Source organism: Macaca nemestrina, chromosome 19 (genome assembly GCF_043159975.1).
Source record: "Macaca nemestrina isolate mMacNem1 chromosome 19, mMacNem.hap1, whole genome shotgun sequence".
NCBI lineage: Eukaryota > Metazoa > Chordata > Mammalia > Primates > Cercopithecidae > Macaca > Macaca nemestrina.
Window position 1 is genome coordinate 80,579,383 of NC_092143.1, and position 6,000 is coordinate 80,585,382.

Genomic DNA, 6,000 nt, shown 5'->3' on the forward strand with positions numbered 1-6,000 from the left:
AAGGTTTGATTTAATTGGTTTGGATGGTGGCCTGGGCATCCAGATTTTAGAAATCCCTCCTGGTGCTTCTTATACAGTGATGAAGGAAGCCAGTGCTCAGACTCTATGAAATCAGCAAAGGCTGGAGGCCAGGAAGAGCCAGCGGCCTGAGGCAGCAGCACGAGTTCATATTCCCTTCAGCTGCACTGTTCTCTCAGAGGGTCTCACAGACTCTTGCTTCCCCAGGAGATGGAAATCTTACTCTTCCGCCCTCATTTATTCACTCAGCAAACATAGGTAGAGCCCTTAATAAGCATCAGGCATTAGGGAGACCCACGGAGGGGATACAGGGGCTGCTTTCGCAAGACTTACAGGGGGGCATGGGAATGCAGCTTTGTGAACAGGTGATTCCAGCACCTGCCGTGCGTCTCAATAGAGACCACGAAACCGTGCAGGGCAAAGAAGCGCTCACTCAGCATACATACGTGAGGGGCAGGTTATAGAATGCTTTTGAGAGTTATGATCCTTATTTAATGGTGAAGAGAGTTGAGGGGTTTGGACCAAGTTGTGTGCTCTTGGTTACCAAGGTCAAACAGCAACAAAGTGTTTGTTCACCCGAGCTCTAGCCCCACATGGGTTTGAATATGCTTCTCCGTCACAGCTAAGGAGGTGTCCTACCATTTGCATTCTGAGAGGTAAGATACTACCTAGAGAATGAAAGTGTTTGCAGCTGCTGCCTCCATGGACCTGACCCTTGGTACCCACGAGTGTGCTGTGGTCATGGCTACTGAACGTGACCAGCAGTGTCAGGATCACTTGGGAGCTTGTTGAAAATGTAAATTCTGAGGCCCTCACCTGAGACTTACTAAATTGGAATCTCTGGGGGTGGGCCTGGGATTCTGTATCTGATGAACTCTTGAGGTGATTCTCATGCCTGTGGATGTTTGAGAAGCCCCACTGGAGGTCCTTGCGTCAGTTCCTGATGGGTGGATGCGGGAGATTGCACTGTTATTCCCAATTTTCCACCACTTGAAATTCATACCCTTCGCCATGTGACGCTGTAGTTCCTCCCACCAGAATAGAAGTATCTGCCCCTTTCCCGACGATGTTGGGCTGACAGGTGGACTATGGGAGGAGGGGATAGTGTCCTGCTGATGTTAAGCCTAGACCTTAGGAGACATTGCATGTCTCTCCTTGCCCCTCTAGGAGCTTCCAACTTCTGCATGGAAAAAAATGCTGCAGGTAACTGCTGTCTCTTTGCCCTGTGCCCCAGAATGAACACGTGTGGAGCAGAGCCTCCCAGCTGACCTGCAGACCTATAGCCCGGAGCAGAACTGCCCTCGCTGACCTGCAGATCTTTAGGCATGAGAATAAATGCATAGTGCTGTTTGCCACTGGCATGGTTTGTCACGCAGCAATAGCTGACTGACCCAGTTTTGGGGACAGGGACAGGTTTTGTAGGCCTAGTCAGACAAGAGCAGTGCCCAGGGGTAAGACTATTGGCATCAGGAAGTCAGGCCAGCAGCCTAGGTTCCAGGGTCAGTCTATGTGGTGTGCCCTTTGCCTTGGCCTCCTGAGTCCTCAGCAGCTGGTCCTAAGCTCTATGCCGGATTCACTTGGTCTTACCTGTTCACATCCCTCGGAGAATTTGATTAACGATGCCGTAGATCACAGAAGCCACGTTGTCCCTCACTTGACTTATTGCAAGCACCAAATAAGAACAGTGACTACTAGGTGAACTGATGGCTTAATGGTCTGAGGAATTAAACAAGTTGTGGCCACAATAACCCTACCAGCTTCTACCTGGTGCAAGACTATGCCAGTGGAGCCAGAAAAACGCCTGGAGCTAAGGTGCTTCTCCGAGGACAGGGCTTGGCTAGGCAGTGGCTGCCTCTGCCTTTGGAATGCTCCTTCCTCTGTGCTTTCAGGACTGGCTTGTTGAAGCAGTCAGGATAGGGTAGGCTCTGCTGCCGTAAAAAACTGTGACGTCTCAGTGATTACCAGAAACAAGTTTATTCCTTGCTCGTACCACAGTCCAAGGTGAGTCAGGTATCTCTCTCAGTGGCTCTTCTCCAGGGATGATTCATAGTCCCACGATGCTTCCAGCTTCCACTCTGCCATCTGCGCGTTCTCTAATCTCAGCTGCAGGGATGAGAGTGTGGGGAGCACGCCCCTGGCTGTACTGCCCTGGCCAGGGACGGCATTACTTCTGCAGAGTGTGCAGGTACAGGACTCAGGCATAGGGTCCACAACCAGCGTTAAGGCAGCAGAGAAAGGTGTTTGCCTGTGTTTCTGAGAAGAGGAAGCGGTGTGGGGAACAGAACGTTGCTTCTGTTATTCCTGTATTTAAGGTAACATCGTATCTCTTCTATGGGTTCACTAGATGTTTATTTCATTGTTCAGCTCTTAGAGGGCAACATGATTTCCAATAAAGTAAGTAATAACCAGGAACAGACTCCAGAGATGAATAAACACTGGGCTTGATGAAGGAGTAAGGAGTGGAACCCGACAGTTCCTTGCAATGACAAACCCTGGTGGGGAGGACATTGGGTGAGAAGTATTTGTGGATAGGCACAGATTTGCATGCAAATCATTGAGATTATTTCTGCTAAATATATGAGAATGTTGAGTTAAATGGCAGGAAAGAGGGCCAGTGTGGCTCATGTTTGTCAGCAGTTTGCATTGCCTTATGAGTCTCTTCACCTTGGGATTTCCGAGTGTTAGATGTTGAGGGAGACTTAGAGATTATTAAATCGAAATCATGTCATGCTAAATGCAGGGGACTGAGGCACAGTGCAGTGGAATACAGTGAGCCTGCACAGCAGGGTGCCAGGTCGTCTGACCACCAGTCCAGTGCCCTCTTCACCACCTGCTCGTGCAAGGAGGGTTCCTGCCAATCGTGTCCCAGGGCACTGGAGGGCCTGGGGGCTTGTGCTTTCTTCTGATTTTGAGTCATTGGATGGAAGCAAACCTAAGAGAAGTGGGTGGTGTGTTTGATGCCTCCTCACGGCCCCCCCACGGCTGCCACATTAGAAAACCCTTCTGAGCCTGCCATGTGGCCCTGGCGGAAGCAACATGAAAGCTTCTAATAACAGCCTTGGGGAAAAGCACTCTGCCAAGGTTTCTTTGTGTCCTTTTCGGGGCATTTGATGAGCTTCCTTTGCTTTACATATAGTTTTCCAGGAATAGGCAGATGTGCTTCTCACCACAGAGCTATTAATACCCCAAGCCAAGTACTTAAAGGAAAACATCAAGCAAGGGTTTAGCCATGTAGCTGGGCGGGGGTTGGAAGAGACAGAAGGAGGGAGCGAGCAAGAGCAGGTGCGGGGGTTCATTTCAATGAAGGAAAATGTAACAGGAGAGGAATCCAGGGCTACTCTGTTGTGTTTCTAAAGTTCACATGAACTGAATTTTCTGTGGCCCACCCGGTGATATTAACATAGTTTTCTTGTATTAGCTAATAATTAGGAAGTGTGTTGGCAATAATTAGCAGCAATTTGCCAATCACTGGGAGTCAGCTGGCCCTAGCTCCCTGCTGCTAATTCGGCAGAGTGGCCGTCCACTCTTAGCAGGCCTTTACAGCAAGGTGCTCTTTCAGGAAGGCAGTTGGGGACAGTTCCACAGTGGAAAATCTCTGGTTCTATGAGCGTCTGAGGTTGAAATAAATGTAGGCTTATTTCATTTGGGAAGCTTAATTGAAAAGTAAAAAATGTCCTTTCTTCTACAACTGGAAACTTTAACATGAGAAAGAAAAGGGCTTCTTTCTTCTTCCTCCTTCTTCTTTCTTCTCCTTCTTTTAAAGATAGTAAGGAAAACTACCCCTGTTTCAGGTTTTGGGAGCTAGTCTTTGGTTTTATACTAAATGAAACCTGTTAACCCAGCAGATGAGTTTATTTTAAATGGAATCTGTTAAACCCACATAGTAGACACGTCCCCTATTTTTGCATGTGTTTGGGTTTTAAGTCCATGAAGCTGGGCAAGGGGGTGATGTGTGAACGCTGGGAGAGGCCGGGAATTCAGCCACTGGGGAATGCTGTACCACAGGAAGCTTAGATACACGTGTGTGTGCTGTGAGCTGGAGCCAGTAAGGGCTCAGAGCTGGGGAGTGGGGACCGCAAAGAATGCAGATGGGGCCTGGCCCACCCTCCAGGGTACATCCACATTTCTGAGAAATGCTATACCAGAGGAACATTAAGAGTGAGGGAACTGTTTTCAGAGGTTACTTCAGACCTTGGGTATGTGGGGAGGTGAAGCAACAAAGACTGAGAGATGTCAGCCAATCAAAAAGTGTAGTCACCTCTCAGAAAAACACTCCCTGCAGTATTTTAGAGACAATGTAGAATAGATGCCCCAAGTAAAGATAATCCCAGAGTGGAGTATATCCAGGCTGATCAATGCCATGTAGAGCAGGGGTCCCCACTCCCAGGGCCATGAACTGGTAGGGTCCCTGGCCTGTTAGGAACCAAGAGGCCTGTTAGGGTCCATGGCCTGTTAGGAACCAAGCCTCACAGCAGGAGGTGAGCAGCAGGAGAGCAAGCAAAGCTTCATCTGCATTTGTAGCTGCTCCCCTCCACCCCTCGAATTATTGCCTGAGCTCTGCCTCATGTCAGATCAGTGGCAGCACTGGATTCTCATAGGAGCACGAACCCTATGGTGAACTGCGAATGCAAGGGATCTAGGTTGTGCACTTTTTTTTTTTTTTTTTTTTTTTTTTTGAGACAGAGTCTTGCACTGTCGCCCAGGCTGGAGTGCAGTGGCACAGTCTTGGCTCACTGCAACCTCCGCCTCCTGTGTTCAAGTGCTTTTCCTGCCTCAGCCTCCTGAGTAGTGGGGACTACAGGCACCCGCCACCACACTCAGCTATTTTTTTAATTATTGTTTTTAGTGAAGACAGGGCACTCCAGGGATGGTGAGGCTGCATAGGTGCCTAATGAAAGATGTCCTAGTGGGAAGTGGAGACTTAGGGTCCAGCGGCGTGAGGAGTGTGACTACTGTCAGCCTCTCAGAGTAGACACAGGCAGGGGTGTAACTACTCACATACAGTGGGGCTGGGCCCGTAGAGTACGGCTCTGCACTGCATAACAGCCTTTCAGTCAGTGATGGACTGAGTATATGACAGTGGTCCCATAAGATTATAAAGGAGCTGAAAACCTATCACCTGGTGATGTAGCTGTCATGACATCGTAGCACAATGCATTGCTCACATGTTTGTGGTGATGCACTGCCAGTCATTAAAAAGTCGAGCACATGCAATTATGTACAGCACATAATATTTGGTAGTGATCATAAGCGACTATGTTACAGGCTTGTGTATTTATTATATGCCACTTTTAATCATTATTTTAGAGTGTACTCCTTTTACTTACCAAAAAAAAAAAAAAAAAAAGTAACTGTAAAGCAGCCTCAGGCAGATCCTTCAGGAGGTATCCAGAAGAAGGCATTGTGATCCCAGGAGATGACAGCTCCATGCATGTCACTGCCCTGAAGACCTTCCAGTGGGACAAGGTGTGGAAGAGGAAGACAGTGATACTGATAATATTTCTAAAAATATAAAAAAGCTTATAGAATAACAATGTACAGAAAGAAAATATTTTTATATAACTATAAAATGTGTGTTTTAAGCTAAATGTAATGAGTCAAAAAGTTAAAAATATTAAAAAGTTGATAAAGTAAAAAGTTACAGTAAGCTAAGATTCAATTATTATTGAAGAAAAAAAATTTAAAAATAAATGTAGTGTAACCTAAGTATCCAGTGTTTCTAAAATCTATAGTAGCATACAGTGATGTCCTAGCTTTCCCATTCACTCACCATTCACTTGCTGACTCACCCAGAGCCAGCCCTATAAACTCCGTTCTTGGTAAGTTCCCTATACAGGTGTATCATATTTTGTCTTTCATATATTTTTATTGTATCTTTCCTATATTTAGATCTGTTTAGACACACAAATACTCATGATTGTGTTATAATTGTCTGTGGTATTCAAGACAGTAACATGCTGTCCAGATTTGTAGTCTAGGAGC